Source organism: Psammomys obesus, unplaced genomic scaffold (assembly GCF_907164565.1).
Source record: "Psammomys obesus unplaced genomic scaffold, mPsaObe1.curated_primary_1811, whole genome shotgun sequence".
Lineage (NCBI taxonomy): Eukaryota > Metazoa > Chordata > Mammalia > Rodentia > Muridae > Psammomys > Psammomys obesus.
This window is the reverse complement of record NW_026585644.1, coordinates 54130920-54151927: the sequence shown is the minus strand read 5'-3', so window position 1 is coordinate 54151927 and position 21008 is coordinate 54130920. Positions and strand designations below refer to the sequence as shown.

Sequence of the window (21008 nt, the reverse complement as noted above, 5' to 3'; positions counted from 1 at the left end):
CTCTGTCAACCCCTCTAACTAGATACTGTGTGCATCACAGATGGAGTCTGTTGAGTTGTCTGCTTATTGCAATAAATTTAAGGGAGACATGAGCAAAGATACTGATTCCAACAATAGAAGTTTGTGTCAAAGCGAGACAGTACTCATCTCAGAGGGACTAAGAGATCATTTATCCTAAGTCAGAGATGAATGACCAGTAACATGGAAAACAGATTCAGGTTTCCATGCTCTAAACTACATGCTTCAATACAAAAGCGGTTATGTGAACTATTTCTGGTCCCATGACTTGGTCAACAACAAGCCATAAGTCAAGATAATTTCCTAATACATTGACCAGAACAACAAGCAGGCAGTTGCCCACACACGGATGTTTGTGCTGTGGTGTTAGGTTTTATCAAATACTTTTAGCTTTGGGGTTGGTAGAAACAAATGGTCTGTGAATACATTCCAAAGTTTTACCTGAATGTTGAAGTATATTAGGTCAGACACACAGAGAGACTGTGACTGGCCATGAAGGAGACTACAACAACTCCCTTCTAAACTTGTAACATTCCAACTTTCTGGAATAACAAAGTTGTGATCACCCTTTCAGCCTTAGGCAATCTTTATCATAGGTGTAGATTCAAACTTTGTATCTTGTGATAATTTTTTCAACAGATTGAAGTTATGGTCATGCTCAGGGTAGCTTATTTGTAATTTATAAAATGAAGCACTAGGGTTTAACACTAGCTTGACAGTAATTTAGATTAATACTTAATATGATAGGAATAGCACCTAAATCAGTATTCTCACACTGCCCCTGACTGCCTCTTTCTATCTAATGACTGTTTCTCCTCTCTTGGTTCCTGTAATACCAGCTTTATTACCTCTGTCTATGGGGTTATTATCTTCACTTACATTAAATTGATAGTGGATCTAATTAAAAATATAAATCTCTTTAGTCAACTGAAATCTTTAGAACATTTCAGAAAAACTTTCACTCTCTTATTATGCTAATCAATATTTTTTCCTCTTGTATGTGAAAATCACTTTCTAGGTTGAGATTTTGTTGTTGTTTCTTTCAATAGTAATATATTAGATCCCTGAAATCAATATCTAGGAGAGTGTTCTTAAAGTAAAATTCAATTTTAATTATGTGTGTTTCTGTGAGTATGTAAAATGAAATATAACTATTAGTAAGATTCAGAAGTTACATATACTTGCTTAAAAAAATACTTTGTTTCTGCGAATACCGGGCTTCTAAATGTTAATTTTCTTTGTTTAATGGTGTCCAATCCCATGAGCTCCAAGTAGCATTTAAACTCTCTCTGAGTAGTGTTTAAATGCTAAGACTTCTATCATTCAATTAGTCCTCTGCTCAGATTTTTAGCCCTACCCTAATAACTTTTGCATTGGCAGTGATCATGGCTATGATGAAGGATATTGAGGAATTAAGACTCAATTCCATGCATTCAGTTTTCTTTAAGTACATGTTATGAACCAGCCTGCCTCCAGCTTAGGCTTTAAAAACATCTTATAGTAAACACAGATTACGTTCATGTCAGCCTATGATTAAACCTCTGTTTATCAAGGATTGGGCTATGCCACACCTGTAACATTAACTATAAATGATTCTGTACTGCCTGTTCCAGGAAATGGAATTCATGGCTGTGTTTCAAAAAAGTTATGACAAGCTTGCTACCCTACCTTTGTTTCAGAACATTGTTATGACTACCTTGTTATGATTACTTTGTTATGCTTCTCCAATAACCCTACCTATTTGCTTGCCAAATCCTCGCTTTAGAAACCCCATGCCTCTGAGCTGTAAAAACCCTTATCTTGCTGATGGCCAATGCTGACTTCATAAAGCCCAACTTAGAAAGAAGCAGCTGTAATTAGTTTAGCTATGATCATTTGGGTTGGTGAACTTTCTCATCAAATGTTGGTATTAACATATCATCAAAGTGACTTCTTTAGAATTTATAGAATTTGCGCTGGATAATATCAGTCAACTTTTTCAATTAAGGAGTGAAAATTAGAGTCTTCTTGAAGTGGTGTGTCAATGTGAGAATGTTCTTACTGACAGAGGAAAGTAGCATGATTCCTGATATAATTTATGTGACCTTGGTATATATATATATATTTTGCTCTCTTATGCTTCACTTTTCTCCACCATGAAATGGGAAAATTAATTAACTTATTTTGCATGGTTTGGAGACATTAATAAATGTAGTCCAATGAAAATAATGCTGTACATTAGTAAATAATTAAGATACATTAAATGTCATCATGATGATTCTTATTACAGTTAATTTCTACAGAAAGGTTAGGTGTGATTCTTATTGTTGTGCTACTGTAGAAACTGAGGTCCAGGGAACTTGGAACTCATTTTGTCTAGCTCAAGGAAGTATTTGAAAATTTAAATAACAAAATCAAAATGCTTTGGAAAACATGAATCACAATATAAATAAAAAGTTTTGAGAGATTATTTTAGCAAAGAGAACAAAAAATTATAACAAAGAGGTATTACCTAAGTATACACACAGTGAAGTGAGACTGGCAGATTTATTATATGGGCTTCAATTACAGACAAGACTCCCTGCACCAAAAAATGAGAAAGCGTGCCCTGGGTACCCATGGCAAAGCTGCTATTGGATGCAACAGTAAATATATCTATATGTTTATGTATATGTGTGTATACACCTGCCATTATGTAAACCACAAGCCATTAGAAACCAATTCTATTATTTAGGAAGCAGAGGTAGGTGGATCTTTGTGAGTTTGAGGCCAGGCAGGTCTACTAAATGATTCCAGGACAGCCAGAGCTACAGAGAGAAACCCTGTTTCAAAAAACCAAAATAAATGATAGATACTATGATAGATAGATAGATAGATAGATAGATAGATAGATAGACAGATAGACAAGCAAACAAGAAACCAATTCTATTTTGTAATTAACTTCATGCTCTGTTATTTTTTAATGAAAATGTTAATAATCCAAACACATGTAAATCAGAGTTTGTTTTTGTTTTATCTTTAATAGTAATAATGTTTTCTATGTACAAGAGCCATTTTCTTAGATTTCTTCTTTTGGCTTGCCTGTAGAATGATGATTGACTAAAAGTTCTCTCTTTCTATGTAGAGTGCTTGTGTACTCATATAGCATATGCTTTGGTTTTTCTTATTGCACTGAATAAAATGACCTCAAGTTAGCTGACTTGAGAAGTATGTTTTCCATGTGTACCTCCTATTGATTATGTTTTTTAAAAATGCATTTGGCCCTTGGACTGCAAGAAATTACCCAGTTAACACCATGATAATAGTAGTGATTTCCAGAAGAGGCTCTGTGGATTCTTCCCTCTGTAATTTGCTAGCTGTTTCTGACAAACCCTCACAATGGCTGTAATCAGTGTGGTGATTTTTCCTATGAACTGTGCCCAGACCTGCCCATCACTGCTTCACTTCACATGGCTTGAAGTACTGTGATACGATACTTTTCTGAGTTTGCTGTTGATTGCAATTAGTCATTTTTCTTTAATTGTCTAAATTTTTCCTTAATTTGCACTTATAAAGACTATAAACATGAGCCAACACCTTTTTTTCCCCACAAGAAACACAAAATTGCAGAGTTTTGTAACTTCTGTACATGCTAGTGGTCATTAAACAAGAACGAAATGAATGCAGGAGCAATTACTTTTCAGAGATTAAATGTCACGACCAGGCTCACATGGGCAGTTCTTTAGAAACGTATTTCCTCATTCCCTTTCTTTTTCATGGACTTTATGTAGCAAGTGGCTTTAGAAGTAACAGTGAATGAATTCTAAATAGGTAAATTCCAGTGCCAACTACTACTTACCTTGACTGTTGCCATCCTAACGACTTTAAATCTGATGCTCAGTAGGGATTTTAAATGAAGGGATGAATAGATGAGGAAATGAATGGATGGATGACTAATATCCCATCAAGTACGACTGTACTCTCTTGGATTTTTAATTAATAATTGTGTTTTACTTGCTACCTGCGTCTTCTAGATAATTTGTTTCTGTTTATGTGATGTATAATCTCTCAATAGCAGTAAACCAGTTAACCAGTGGAAACTATGGCAACTTCCTGTTACCAAGTGAGATCATCCCAACATGATGATCAATACTTTGTAAATAGATTCACAAAATGTATTTATTCATTGATATGCATCAAGCAGAGTTTGTTTTCAGTGTATTAACAGCTAAAACTGATACCCATTACAATTTTAATAATTTTTAGCATTAAAGTCACCTTGCTGATGTTGAAGGCATAGCTGAAAGGGGATTTTCTAGATTATGTTGTTTCAGATGGACAAGCCCACTCTGAGTGTGAGTAGTTCTATCCCTTGGGATGGCGTCCTAGACTGAATAAGGGGAGAAGGCAAGCTGGATGTTAGTGTATATCTCCCTTTGCTCACTGACCAGCTACCTCCCATCTTCTACCATGACTCCCCTTCCCTGCACAATGAACTAGACTGTCAAACTGTGAACCAGAATAAACCTGCCTTCCTTTAATTTGCTAGATATTTTGTAACATTTGGAAAACTGACTAATCAAATGGCCCAAAGGCAATCAGAGATTCCTTGTCTTTCTTCTTCCTCCCCTCCTCTTCTCCTCCTCTGCTACTTCTTTTTCTTCTTAAAATAATGTTTGCTTTCCAAACGGTAACAAATAATTAACTTCTTCCACAGGTTCTTGGCAGTGTAGCTTAGAAGGCAGAAGTGCTCTAAGCTTGTCATCCAAACACTGTCCTTAGATGAGAAGCACACATGGCACTGTGACCAAAACAAAGCAGAGAGAGTTCTATGGCAACCCTTTGGCAATGGCTACCTAGCAGAGAGCCACCTTCCAACTGTCTTTCAAGCACATACTTGGTAAATGTGGTCACTTCTTTCAATATCTTATCTAAGGTATCGTTTTTTAATAAAACTTTAATTTATTCTTTGAAATATCTATTTTTCTCTGAAACTTTCTTTGTATTTTTTATTATATTCACTCCCCACTGCCTCTATTCAACTTTCCCAGGAATCACACAACCCATCTTCATCCTGAGTTCTTGTTAAAATCATTATTATAAATAACTCCTGAGTACACTTAGTTATGAACAAATATGGATCAGTATGCAATCATCTACTATGGTATCAGCAACCTATTTATTATCACATTTCAAAAGAACAGCAACTCTCCCTCCCTCAGTAACTATGAACTGCCACTCTGTTGGGGATGGGGTCTCAGGAGTCCCTCTTCATCCACATTGGAATCTTTACCAGCTTAGTCATCTCAGGCCTTATTTTGAATTTTGTCTCAGCGCCCCATTTCTATGCTAGAGTTTTTCTAATTATAGATCTCAAGGGGTTCTTACTCATTTTTCTTTTTCACAGTTTCAAGATTCATCTAGCATGGCAAAGAAAACAGGAATTTCATTCTTCTTGGTAGAAGAGGTATGCTCTCTGGAGTCAACAAAGAATCATATTCAAGATATGTGTATAAACCTAAGAATTACTTTTAATGTACACATAGACTCCACAAGATATGCAATATAGCAAAGATTAAAGACTGTATCTTATGGAATATTAGACCTGTATGTCTTTACCTTGTAGCTGTCATCCTTTTGAAGAACAATATAAAGGCCTGGAGACACACTGCAGGCTCAAAGACTCAGACAGCTGTCTCTTTTTAGAGTTTCTGTGCCTATAAAGGGGCATTTCCCGAGACTTGAACTGCAAAAATCCCAGTTTAATTCCCACCAATAAATTTTGGTGTTTATTACATTTAGTTTCATCTTTATTTATTATCTTTATTTTTAAAAGGTTTACTTTATTTTAAATAATGTATATTTATAATGTATATTTATCTGTATGTGTCTGTATGTTTTTATGTGTCTGTGTGTGGGCATGATGTGCATGTGTGGGTATGTGGGGGGATGTATGCGTGTGGAGGAGGGTATGAATGTATATGTCTATGTGGGGGCATGTGCCCCTGTGTCAGACAGACACCTGTGTCTTATTCCCTGGAATTAGAGTTGGATTTGCAGCAGACTGTGAACCACGAAAAGTGTGTGCTGGGAACCGAGCCTGTGTCCTTTCAGAAGATCTGTGTACATTCTTAACCACCTCTCAAGCTTTACATTAGGACTGTAATCTCTGCTTTTCTATTCACATCTATGCATATCTTCTATGCACATCTCTTCAGATAAGCTATCTAACATTCTCTGTACTAATATGCTCTATCTGAAAAATAGGAAACAAAATGTCTGTACTAAATCTTTCTGAAGAAAATTATGCTTATTAAGTTAAAATGGCATATAAAAATGTCATACAAACTACACTAAACATGGTTGTGTACCCATTTAATCCAAGCACTGGGCAGGGGTAGAGGCAGGTGGATCTCTGTGAGCTTTAAGACCAGCCTGATCTTCGAAGTTACAGGACAGCCAGGGCTAATTAAAAGGCCCTGTCTCAAACAAACAAACAAACAAACAAACAAATCACACAATGCCTCAATAAATCAGTTAGTAAATAATGTACCTATTTTAACTTTTATTTCTCCTTTACATAAATCCCCTTCACACTTCCAAATCATTTTTTAAAATCAGTAAAGACAAGCATCTTAGTTTCCTTAAAATTAAGGAATATATGGGCTGTGGTGGTACACGCCTTTAATTCCAGCTCTCTGGAGGGAGAGGCAGAAAGATCTGTGAATTCCATACCCCTGGTCTACAGAGCTATTTCCAGGACAATCAAGGCTATACAACAAAACCCTATCTCGAAAAATCAAAACAAAACAAAACAAAACAAACAAACAAACAAAAAAAGAAGACTGAGGCTTCAAGTAGTCCTCATCCATTTGACAAAAGCTAAAGAGAAGAAACAAGACTGCCTCTGCTTTCTTGTTTCCCCTTCTTTTAATCATCATCAACTCAATGTCAGTACATGCCAAAGGAACCTGAATGTACTCCCGAAGGACAAGGAATGTACTTTTGAAATACATACTTGGTAATCCTGTTAGTAAGTAGTTCTTATTCTACCCAGAGCCAGTTATAAAGCTTATTTTACAAAAGGATGGGCATATGGGAGAACACTGTGGATTATTCAGCCTGCTTAGTGGAAAGTCTGCAATTTGTTGCCCTAGACAACTGAGTGGCTCTTTGGGCACCCATACTCTGATGGAGTTTAAGGGTTATGCTGAGAGGGTCAGTAAAGGGGCTGAACTCTCATCACACCTCCATCATCTAGCAGTAAGCCAGGGTCACACTTTCCATACTCATACCTATTTTTAAGAATTAAATCTTGGGATTGCTCCAAGATAAATCTATTAAGGCATAAAAATAGACAAGAAGAGAATGCAGATCCCCAAGATCTGAACAAGTGTCTTTGCTCTCAGATTCAAGATGGCAACTGACTTATCAGTCCTAAAAGCTGCAGGAATGAAAGCATTGTGCTATGGAGAGGGACTGGCAGACATTTATCTTAATTGGTCAGGCTTCAGTGATGCCCTGAAAGGCAAGAAGTCTAAAGGGAGAGCTAAGAAGCACGTAGTGTTTATGGCTTGTTTGAGTGTTGCTCCAAACTTTCTCATTGTCATCAGTACAAAGCCTCAATCATAAATACAAAGGGAATCATTGGCACTGTGTCAAGTGTCTTTGAAATCGTTGGAGGTGCTTGGCAAACTAAGACGAGTGGCTCATAAATGCCCAGTAGCATGTTGTGGCTAAGCAGGGCTCTTCTTGCTCTGGAAATCTTCATCTCATAAAAGAACACTATAGTCTTTTCATAGAGTAAGAATAAAAGTATTTGTATAGTAAAAACTACTGTTTCTTGTTCCTGTCTTCTCTATATCTATAATAGACACCACAAAACAAAAACACTGATGGAGATGAAGAGCGCCTTAGGGCTCATGGCTGTTTGGTTTGCTTACAGATGATTCAAAACAAACAAATGTTCAAATTAACTGTATGGTTGGAACTACCCTTTTTAATGTAGCTGGCATGTGACGAGATGAGAAAGAGAGATGACACTGAAATAGATATGTGGGTCTGGAGAGGTGACTAATGCATAAAACTCTTGACAAACATGTATGGGGGTCTGTGTTCAAATCTCCAGAAGACATGTAAAAGCTGGGGAGGGAAATGCACATCTGTAATCCCAGTGCTTACGGTGGGTGGTGTGGGAGGCAGAGATAGAATCCCTCGAAGCTCATAGGGCAGATGCCTGGCATACATACACTGAAAAACACGGGACCCTGATCTAAAGCAAGGTGGGAGGTGAGGATGACCCTCAATCTGGCTCTTTACATATTCTGTACATGTATGTATAATCCACTTCATTAAGACCGAACACACACATAAGACCATATTAATAATTTAATAATAGAACAACATATAATGGGTTATCAGTTCTAAAAAATAATTCAATTCTTTCAGAAAGATGATAGGCTTTTGACATTGGCCTTTTAAAAACAGAAGTATAACTTACTGTCATTGTGCTGCAAATATGCATGTTAAATTCCAACTAGAACAGAAATCAGGCCTAGACATTTTTTAAATTATGTTTCAATACGTGCTGGCAAAATATAGCTGTTCTAAGTGGGTAATACCAACATATTAAGCTTTCCTTTGAGTCTTTAACCAAATAACAGGTATTTTATATAAGTGCTCCTAGACTTTTGGTGGGTGTTTATCTGCATATTGTGACAAGGCCTAATTTTGTAGCTCTGAATGGCCTGAAACTCACAGAGCTGAGCACCTGCCTCCCAGATGCTGCAAGTAAGGTGTGTGCCACCGTGCCCAGCATCCTCATACTTTTTCAAGAAAGAAGAGAGAAGAAAAATCCCAGTGACTGACTCAGTGATTTATTATATATTTCAATACATATCATTTTCATGCAAACTTGTATGTTGGAGGGAGCTTATATCTACATATGCACTTGTGGAGGCCAGAAATTATATCAGCTGTTATCCTTTTTATCTTGTTTATTTACCAATTTACTTTTGGTCTTTGAGACAGGAGCTCTCTCTTCCTCTCTCTCTCTCTTATTTATTTATTTATTTATACTTATCTGGCAAACCCTAGGACTTCTGTCTCCTTTCCACCCCCAGCGCTGGGTTACAGGCATAGGCCCACACTTCTGACCTTTGAAAAGGTTCTAGGAGGCAGAACTTAGGTGTTCATGATGCACATCAAGAATTTTACCTGCTGAGCCTCATCTCCTGTCTACGTCTCTACACTCACCTCTCTAGCAGAATTACATTTTCAAATGATATGTATAGCTCTTATCTTATCAATAGATATCAAGTTTAGTCAGTTTGGAGATTATGTGCCAGATTTTTTTTTTAGCTCAATATAGCTAGGGAAGCTACTGAGCTATGATCCTTCTGTTTTCTTGGTGATTGATGTAAATGAAATAAATAAAAGTGTGATGAATACCAATAACAATTTTAAATTAAGTACTTGCCATGATGACAGCTATAGAGTATGTAAGGAAACAAATGAAGGAATCAGCTTCCAGGAAACTAGTGATCTAGTTTGGCACATGGTGAAATAACCTAAGCAACACAAAGAATATTGCATTAAGCCAGTACCGATGAGACCTAGGCTATGGTCAGACAGAAGGGGAGGAGGACTTTCTCCTTCAGTGGACTAGGGGAGAGACATAGGGGGAGAAAAGGGAGAGGGTGTGATTGGGAGGAAAGGAGGGAGGAGGCCTCAACTGTGATACAAAGTGAATAAATTATAATAAATAAATATTTTTTAAAAAACATTGTATTAAATAATTGACTTTATCTTATTCACTGCTCTATCCTTAGAGTTGAAAACAATATCTGTCACATGGTAGGTATTGAATATTTAACTATAAAACATTATATGAATGAAACAATGACAGAGAAAGGAAAACTACATTGCCAACAAATGACACAAAGATGGTTATGAAATACTGCTTGATTGTCAAATTAATATCATGTAGTTATCATAGCTTAAACACAACTATTGAAAATATTAAAATAAATCACATGGTTAGTCATCATTATGTTTGTAAACTAAAAAATTCTAATAATTGTTAGCACTTAAAATATTGTACCATACTCAATAAGCCATCTTTTCTATTATTGATGATGACAGATTCACTGTAGGTGGGAGATAGATAGGTAGATAGATAGATAGATAGATAGATAGATAGATAGATAGATGATACAAGTTAATTTAGTTTACTAGTATAAAAGAAATCCTCTGTTATAGCTAATGAGTTGATAGGGTTTACCTGTTTCATTAAGTAATTATGCTTCTTTTTGTTCCATAATTTCTCATTTGAATTGTGGACTATACTCATCTTTTACAAAATATTCTTACTGTTTTTCATTATTGTTTAGAAAATGACTTAGTCTCTTTTTTTCCATCATTGATTTTTGGATATTTCTTCAAAATGTACTATGGGTTGTAGCTGTTGGCATGTTTCCTTTTGTGTTACAAAAACATGTTTGGTTTTAATCTGTGACGTATTTGAATGCCACGGTGTCTTTTTAGGAACTAAAGAGATGGCTTAACAGTGAGGAACATTTGCTGTTCTTGTAGAGGACCAGAGTTCAGTCCACAGGACCAACGTGAACAGCTGACAGTCGCCTCTAACTCCGACTTCAGGGAGTGCCTCTAATGTCCTCCACAGGCAGCAGCATGCACACGTGAACACCTGTGCAAATATACACTTACATAAAAACAAAATCAATCTTTTTCATGGATTTGTTTTGTTACACACTGTATACTGTAATGACATGCCAAGTATTGTCAACTAAAGGATAACTTTGCAATGTACTATTTTTACGATCACTTCCCTGTCACAGGGACTAGAGCACACTTTTATTTTTTTCATTTACATTAATCATCATGAAAACAGAGGAACTGGGTTTGGAGGGTACCTCCCTATCTGTGCTGAGCTAACAGATCTGATATCTAATCTCCAGACTGAAAGATCTTGCTGTCTATTGACAGAGATAAGATATATATATAGTATTTGAAAATGTAATTCAGACAGAGGAAGTAAGTGTAGTAAATGTCAAGTGAGTGGCGACACCAAGAACTCATTTCGATTCCATACGATGATAGGGTTAGACAAGGGATCAGCAGATACAAAGCCTATGGATAAAGGAGGACATAACCAAAGTAGTAGTCATGCTGCACCATGAATGAGGGACAGAGATTGGACGAGATGTTTCTCATGGACATTAGAAGAGGGGAGGACTCTTTCCTCCCAACCACTCACCAGAGCTGGGCTTACTCTGCACTTTACCATGGCTTACATTGTCAAGTCTTTCCACAGTGCCATCAGCCTAGATGGAGAGAACATAGATTTCAACGTGTTCTGAGGCAGAGCAGTGCTGATTGAGAATGTACCATCTCTCTGAGGAACAACTACCCAGGACTTTAACCAGATCAATGAGTTGCAATGTTGCTTTCCCAGGCTTCCCTTGCAACCACTTTGGACATTAGGAGAACTGTCAGAATGAAGAGATCCTGAAAGCCTCAAGTATGTCTGCCCTGGGCGTGGGTACCAGCCAACCTTCACTCTTACCCAGAAGTGTGAGGTCAATGGGAAAAACAATCATCCTGTGTTTGCCTACCTAAAAGACAAGTTGCCTTACCCTTTTGATGAGCTGTTCTCCCTCCTCTCTGATCACAAGTACATCACGTGGAGTCCTGTGGCCTGGAACTTTGAGAAATTCCTAATAGGTCCAGAAAGGGAGCCCTTCCATCATTACAGCCGCTTCAAAACCATCAACATCGAGTCTGACATCAAATGTCTCCTCAGTTGCCATCTAGATGTGGGCTGCTCAGCAAGGGATTTCCCACTATTTCCAGTCCCCAAGTATTCTTCCTCAGGACTCAGTGTACCCTCAGGAGACACTAGGGGACTGAAGTGTTCCCTTGGTATTAACCCCTTCATTGAAGCACCTTACCTTCTCTGCCTGCCTGTTCAAATTCCCTCAGACTCTTAGGGAGTCCATGTGGACTAGGTCTGGAGTAGACTTTGGGCTTTCACAGAATGATGGCACCTTCCTAAACCCTTATGGGAGATGTCTGAGAAGTTGTGGAGGGCCCAAAGGCAGCCTGCTTTAGGGTCCAATAAAAGGCAGGTGTGAGAAAAAATAAAAAAGAAGGGAGGACATGTGACCAAAACAAAAGATAAGATTGCACAAGTGAAGAGTCGATGAGGTCACTTATGATGAATAGAACTATAGCAGAAGGTTACTGCACAGACCTAAAATATTTCCATATAATAAAGTTATAGATTTATTTAATTTCCAAAAATAGATGTTGCACTTTTATGTGGCAATAATAACGCTTTCAAAAATAGTTTCTCCTTAGCAGATCACTTTCTCTCTCATCTCATAGTGGATATCTGCAGAAATCCTGTGAGGGACATTCTGACTATAATCACATATAGTAAAATATGAGGTTCCCAGAGTTGACGCTTAGCTTCACGAAACTAGGTATCTTAATATAGATGTGAACACAGGTATGAACTGAATGGTATATTAACCTCACCATCCACCTTAGCTATCTGAAGACTGGTTGATTCTGATCATGTGACAGAAACATGACATTTTCATTCAGCGTTAAGAAGTGCACTAGTGTTTCATGGATGAAAGTGCAATCACACTGGGAATGAAAGGGATCGTTAATTATATATTCACTATTCTGTGTCGTCATTAACAGAATAGTGGTTTACTTGAATTTTTTTTGTTTTTAGCAATATTCATCATATAGATTTAACTTAAATTTCTCTAGGCATGATATAGTTACTTTGCATATCTTTTAAATTTTAATAGAATGTTTAAACTTTTCCAACCGAGTTATAATATTTCAATGATATGTGGAGACTAGTTGTTCCTCGTTGACTGTGAAATGTCTCCCACAGGTTCATGTATTGGCTCAGTTAATTGCCAGGGCATTGTATTGGTTTTGAGGTCAGTGAAATGGACAAACAGAATACGTTCTGAGGAGTTTCCAGGAGCTTCATCCCAGCTGATATTTGATAGTAAAATTTAGCTTGTATTATAGTGATAAAAATTGCCATGGCCTCTATGTTGGAGGGGCATCAAGCAAAATGCTGAGCTCTAGAGGTCATAAGGATTACTTAAGAGGCGACGGCACTGAAAAGAGACAAATTTCCCATAATATGTTAGAATGAATGATGGTGCTTTCCCTCTTCCCTCTGGCAGTATGTGAAAGCTTTCATTTGGCTTCTTGCAATTTCCAGGAGCATTAAAGTAAAAATTATGTAGCCAAGGGACCCATCCATGATAATAGAACAGAATTGGTTAACCTTGACTAAATTTTATTTAGTCAATGGAAATGGTAACAGATAGGGCTCTGAAAGACAGATGCCAATCCATAGTACTCTTTATAGACTCTCCCCTGAACATTCTCAGTGTTTTACTAAATTGCTCATAATTTTTATGGGAAAAGCTAAATGCCTATTATGAGATATAAATCTTGTTTATCTTTTTAATTCTTTGATAATTAAATTATCATTGCTTAGGATGTGAAGGTACATGAAAAAGCAGCCACATTTAAATGTATCTCTGGGTTATAATAACTGTATTATATTTCTCTTATACTCTTTGCAAGTATCACCATTTTTTATTTTGGCTAAATTATAAACACATCTAGTTAAAAAATGCTCATGAATAGACCAAATTTTAAAAAATTTACATGTGATGTTATGTGTTTGGGCAAATGGCACTGTTGATTACTGATAAAGTAACCTCTCTGCATTTCTTTGTGAAATATTTTTAACACATACACACACAGACACAGACACATACCTAACAAATTTAATCAATGTCTCATTACACATATATGAAGTGATTATTTTCCGTCTCTACACTGACTTTAATTCAGGATCAAGATAGGGGCTTTAGTAACCCTCACATGTGGTATCTGTGTATGCTGGTTACATCTGGCAATTTAACATAATCTGGAGTCATTTGGAAGGAGAGAGCCTCAACTGAGGAATTGCCTCCATCAAACTGCCGATTTGATTGTTATGGAAGGGTCCAGCCCAGTGTAGGTGGTACTTTGTCTGAGCAAGTAATCCTGGGTGATAGAAGAAAGCAGGGTGAGCCAGCCACGAGAAGCCATCAGCCTGCTTTAGGCTGTGTTTCAGTTTCTGCCTTCAGGATTTTGTTTTCAGTTCTCACCCTGATTTCCCTCAGTGATGGGCTGCGACCTGAGAGTTGTAACAAAATAAGCCCTTCTCTCCCTCATTTGCTTGTAGTCCTGGTCTTATCAGGGCTACAGAGAAGCAAACTGTGAGACTACTAGCTTAGTTCCGGGCTCTGTTGAGTCCATAAAACCGTTTTGGCCAAGGTTTCTGATCAAATTATTTTGTCCTTTGTAAAGACATTTCATTAGAAGAAGTTTGTTACCAAATTGTTCTAAAGGCTGGGTTAGCCACTCTAACTGTAATACTTTAATTTCAACATAACTATCATATATCTAAAGCCCAAAGGCATTAAACTACACTTTTAAACTTGAAAACAAAATGTGTAAAAGATACAATCTTCATGAAATGAAATATTTAAATTGGAATAATTGGGGGATAATTTTTCTGTAATTACACATTTTCCTAGAGAAAAATAGTGTCAAGACATTTTCTCCAGGTACTTTATTAATGTCATCTTTTGCTGGTAGGCTGGACCCCTGGAATGAAAGTTGCAGTCAAAAGACTATATGGGGAAACAAAGAAAGCAAGCTCACAGGGCAGCAAACAGCTCAGTTAAATCCTGCTTGTGATTCTTAAAGGTTTAAGAGAATGATGTCTCTGAACTGAGAACCAAAGTGGGAATCCGGTTGTGATGTCATATATTCTATGTAATTTATTAGCATTGTTGGAAGTATCAAAGGAGATGTTATAGCAAAATGTTCTGTAAACGCCAAGGAAGGCTATGTGAGGACACAAGAAGCCTGGTACACCCAACTTTAATCAGAAACCTTTGACTTCCTGAGCGACTGACCACTAGGTGACCAGAATCTGCATCAGCTGACTCTTGTAAACGACGGCTTGACAAAAAGAGTTGTTTTGTTTAATAAATTTGATAAACTAGAGACCCCTTTTGTTCACTTAAACTGTGGTTTAAATGGGATATGAAAAATAGTACAAATTTGCAAGATTTTACTGAGCTTTTTCCCATCCCCATTGCAAACTATTTCTGTAGTACCATTACGCCATTCATTAATGAGCTTTTAATTACTTTAATAACCTCCAAAGGACCTCCACTGCCCAACACCACTACATTTGTTTCTTACAAGTGCATTTGAAAGACACATTCCAGTCAGCAAGGAGTGAGGCTCAGTAGTTTCAGAATCACACAGAGGACTGTACATTGAGATTCTTAGGGCATAAACAACCTCTCTGGAGTGGTCTATGGTGGTAATGTACTTTCAAAAGGAAATCCAAAGACTCATTACACATTCCCTTAAGAAGGTGGTACTTGCTTCCTTGGATAGTTGAGACAATGCCTTCTATATGGGGAAGTTTCTGTTCTAAATTATTTTTTATTGTCATTTGCTTCATCATCTCAACATCCTCCTGGACCATCTCTTCCATTAAATAATCCTCATGGGCATAGGTTGCCATTTTTTTCCTTCACTTGCTTGTAATTAACCAATGTTAACTATCATTACAAACATTAAGAAGTTGGATACCCCAAATAAAATTTATTTGAAAGTCTAAAACCAAATAATTATTTTTTCTGTTTCCCTCGTAGCACAGAAGCAAATAGAAAAATTCAAACTAGATGCTTATCATCTTGGCCCTACCTACTCATTCAACTACAAAGAATTAAATATACGTTTTTAATAAATATATGCTAAAATGTTAGAGTCAATTTGTTTTTGATGCTTTTTAATGTTTGTTCATAACTTGTTTAAAGATGATAAGAGAACATTTTGGATAAAAATGTCAGTTTGACATTAATTGAAATCCTTGAATCTTATCCAAAAAAAAGAAACTATTGAAAGTTTAGAGTTTTAATGATATCTAATGGGGTGCTGACAGTTTTAATGATATCTAATAGGGTGCTGACAGTTATTGATGCTGACAAACAGCAAACTCAAGAAGCAAGAATAATATGCACAGAGCTCTCTGTATGCAGAGTGTGTGTGCCTGCATGGACATGCTCGGTGGCATTTCTAGGTGTATGAACTTATAAGTGGAGAAATAGAAGTACTCTGTGGTGATCCAGAGTGGATGCATTATAGAAGCAAAATGAGAGTTTCTAAATGTCTTCATGGTGAATTTAGCTAATCCATCAAGGCCCACTGGTGACTAGCAGAGAGATACTTCTGAGAATAAGTGTCTATTGTCTGTTGAAGAGGTTCTTCCCTGGCATATGAATGGAATGTGGATTACTTCCTGATAACACAAGCCAGAAGCTCCTTCAATCATCTCTGCTTACCCATGGTGCTGTATAGTTTATGTCAACTTGACACAAGCTAAAGTCATATAAGGGGAGAGAAACTCAATTAAGAAAATGCTTCACTCCCTAAGACTGAGCTGCAGACAAGCCAATAGAGCATTTTCTCAATTAATAATTGAAGCAGAAAGGCCCAGCCCAGTTCCAGAGATATGGAACTGTAAGTGAAGTAAACCCTTACTTTCTCAAATTGTTTTTTGATTATAATATTTCATTACAGCAATAAAAACCCTAAGTAAGACACCTATTATTTTAAGTTGAAAGCAATCACCTTTTTCAGCTCACATAAATCCTCCCTCCATTATGTCTCTAGAAGCATCTCTATCTTGTTTAGTCTTTGTGCTTGCTCTAGAGAATGTATTCTACTTAATAATTCTATGTCCTCAGGAAGTTTTTCACCATTGACCATTAAAAGTAAATTGTATATGATATATGTATTATATATATATATATATATATATATATATATATATATACACACACACACACACACACACACACATACTAGGAAACATACTTGGAGTTGATATAATACATACTCCAAGTATGTTTCCTACAAAGAGAATGCTAGAGAGCTGATTCAGTAAAGAGCCCCCTCTAGGCAAGATTTTGATAATTATATAGTCATAAGGGATTATCCACCATGGCAAGTGGTTTCCACTTTAGTATTTTAGCAATGTTTAAATAACTTAACACAAACTAAACACTAACATTTTTAAACGTGAAGCAATGCATACTTATTTTCCTAATGCAGCACAATATTTCTCTGCTTATTGTGCCTCAGAATCTATCAAGATGAATTCATAATAAAAGTACTAGACAAAGAAAGATGTTGGATGCTTTCATATTCCTCTCAGTCTTCCTGATTTATTCCTCCAGGTTACTGAGAGGAAAACCAGATCACATCTGTATCTGTTATTCTGTGTTAGTGGCATCTGATCACAAACTTGTTCCACTTTATGTGGTTAACCTGACACACAGGTCTTTTGTTTTGAAAAGCCTTTCCTAATGCTTTGGAATGAATAAGATCCTTCACTGTAATCTCTCATCACATGCATACTTCTGCTTCATTTTAATTACTAGAATTATAGAGAGTTTAGGTATTTGTGTATTTCATATATTCTTTTATTTCTAGAAGATAATTTCCATAAAAACAAAGACCGTATATAAGGAAAATTGCCATCTTAATGCAAACAAGCATATGGTAGGTACTTACTAAATATTTGTTGAGCAAATTCACAAACAGATATACATACACATACATATATATCCATGATATATGTGTGTGTGTGTGTCACATGTTACATACCAATAACAAGCTTTTCCTTTTGTTTTCACAGAAATGACCATATAGTCCCTTGATATAGAAACTGGTGTCACATGCAGGTACATTCTCCTATCCATCTCCAGAGGTCACACTAAAGCCTAGTTCAAAAAAATACAAACAAACAAAAACAGGAATAAATGACCAATATTCTTAGAATTTACCAAAGGATTTGTTGTCTGATAGGTTTCTTTGTACCTTAATGAAGGACAGTATCTACAGTGAAGCCCAATTTATAGCTCTAATGAAGATGCCAAACTTGCTCTGTGCTAAATGTTCCCTCCATGGTTTTGTCAAGATTCATTGTATATATTTTTTCTCTACACTGTGTCACCCTACCTCTTGTTCCATATTGTAAAGCTCTCCAGAGTCTATGTCTCATAAACACATATGAAAAAGGAGGACCATATCTATAAGTTGGTACACTTCCTAAAACTGAAGCCTTTTAACCAAGTGGGTACATCCTCTATCCTCATAACAAAGACTGTTATGTGAAACCTCAAGTCCTTTTCCTAATAACGAGATAAACAAAAATCAAGGACACTTAGGTGGAAAAGAAAATTCCAAGCTGTGCCTCATAGAAGTCGTATAGTTCTAACCGAATGCTTCAATATGATATTTGTAATCCTTACAAAAAATAAAGATAAAAAATTTTAGTTTTCTGTTTTCAACTTTTATCATGTTGGCTAGAGATTGTGCAACTCTAGGTGACTGTTGAGATTTAACTCAGTCATTGTAATAACTACATGAAAGACATTTAGGATCTAAAATCCAAATGATGAGATACTTTATACATTATACTTTCATTCCTAGGCAAGGAATGAAAAGGATCTGTTTTTCAAGGAGATAGGGTATTCTTTTCTGTATGATTACCCAGAGTTCATTGCCACTAGCTCCTGGATCGATCACATTCTTCTAAATGAATGGTGCTGTCAGAGTGGTGAAGAATGGAGAAGAGTTCTGCAGTCAGGTCTAGATAGAATGAAAATGCCCTTGCAGCTTCCTGGGCTCCATCAGGGCAGCAGGATTAAATTTGAGCTCAGGTTTTGAAATGATAAAAAGCTGTTTGACGGCATTTTCAATATGTTTATCAGAAGAAAGCTGAAAGTACAAGATAACTTCTGCAAGAAATTTGGAAGTAGAAATTGGTATCTGAAACGTCTCAAAAGAATCTCCTGCAGTTAACATTACTCATGTTTCTCTCGCCAAGAACCAGCACTGCACTTTTCTTCCAGAATTATTTTTAACTAGCTTGGAAGTCATCCAGGTCTGACTTTCCCAAAAGTAATTTTGTAAATGTGAGAGGGGCTAACTGGCTTCTGATTCAAAAGACAGGTGCACCTGGATGTCTTTTGTACAGCTGTGAAAATCTGTGTGACGGTCATCACTTATCATCCCACACTGAAACAGCTTAGGTGTGAAATGTACTTTCTTCCAGGGGTGATGAAAGCCAGCAAGACAGATCAAAGTTAAACCAAGCTAATACGTACATTCTTATTTTCCCTTCCTCAGAAAATATTCAAACAATGATGTGAAAGAGTTATGACCAAGCATTAGAGACCGCTGAATATATCAAACAGAAAATGTAGATTCCCATTTAAACCTTCTTAAATAAACCATATCCAAATTCATTTAAATTTAGCATTATAAGAAATTGGCTACTAGTTCCTCATGGTTGTTTAAATTTTATAAAGCAAGAAAATGTGAAAGTTGAGCATTAAACAATGAAGAACAGTAGGTAAAACCTGACATGGAAGTGTTTCCCTTATTTCTCAGAGAACAATATGTAAATCCATTATATCTTTTCATGCCAATAACACTTGAATTTATATCTATTATCACGTGGAGATTAAAGATGAAAACAACATTGTAGCATTCCCTCTTACCATAATATTTTTAATGATTTCATTCAAATTTATAGATTTGATTAAACAGAATCAAACATGAAAGTGAATGAACTCTCTGTTTTTAATGGGTCATATGATTCTACTACTAAAACTTCATTGTCTGTGAAAATTGTTAAAATAAATGTCCATCCTGAGCAAAATTTTTTGACAGTTCATTTTTTAAGTAACCAAGGAATCTCTAATTATCTAATTATTCTCAAGTTTTCCCCAAAAGTTAGTCAATACCATGTGTAAAGCAAAATGCCTTTGTCATTAACAAAGTACTTACTTGCCAAGCCAATAGGTAAAAGCTTCTACATATTTCCATGATTATTTCTTTAGTTGCCTTCTCTACTGCATTCTAGGTGGTAAATAGGCATGTTAGGAGTTAAATATCTCAGAGGGGTTGTTGAATTAGTATATTGTGTCTCTAGTTAGGAGAGAGAGACCACACATACTGCTTATTTGTGCAAATGGATTTTGAAGATTAGTGACACAGTGAAAAATAAATTTTTCAAAAGGAAGTTTATAAATGTCCCTTAAGAATGAAGAAGGCCATTGATTGAAGATGGCCATCTCTTTTTCATTGTATGGTTTTGATTTTTTTTTTTTTTTTTTGTCAAAAATCAAGTTTCCGTAGGTATGTAAGTTTATTTCTGGGTCTTCAATTCCATCCCATTGATCACCAGTCTGTTTCTATGCCAGTTCTGTGCCATTTTTATTACAGTTCCTCTGTAGTACAGCTTGAGATCAGGGATGAAGACACTTCCATGAGCAGAGTCCAAACAACCTGGGTCCAGGGGATCCTGCAGAGACTGATACTCCAACCAAAGACCATGCATTGAAAGGACCTAGAACCCTGGCTCAGAGGAAGCCCAATGGCTGCTCAGTTTCCATGTGGGTTCCCTAGCAAGGGGAACAGGAACTGTCTCTGCCATGAATTCAGTGGCAAGCTCTTTAATCACCAACCCCTGGGGGGTGCAGCCTTGCTAGGCCAGGGCATGGAGGAAGATGATGCAGGCAGCCTTGATGAGACCTGATAGGCTAGGGTCAGAAAGAAGGGGAGGAGGACCTCCCCTATCAGTGCACTAGGGGAGGGGCATAGGGAGAGAAAAAGGAGGGTGGGTGGGACTGGAAGGAGAAAAGGGAGGGTGCTACAGCCAGGATACAAACTAAATAAATTGTAATAAATTAATTAATTATAATATAAATACATATTATATTTATATATATGTATGTATATGTTATATAATAGGATATTACATATTATATTATATTAATTATATTATATTATATTATATTATATTATATTATATTATATTATAT

The 21008-nt window shown here is 36.5% G+C and overlaps 1 protein-coding gene and 1 pseudogene across 26 annotated transcripts in view; both read left to right on the top strand.

The window, feature by feature from the left end:
* Positions 1 to 21008, top strand: part of Nrxn1 (neurexin 1) — a 1203268-nt gene that overhangs the window by 336198 nt on the left and 846062 nt on the right. The gene's annotated exons all lie outside the window — the stretch shown is intronic.
* LOC129687151 (glutathione peroxidase 2-like) lies at positions 11283 to 11987 on the top strand (annotated as a pseudogene).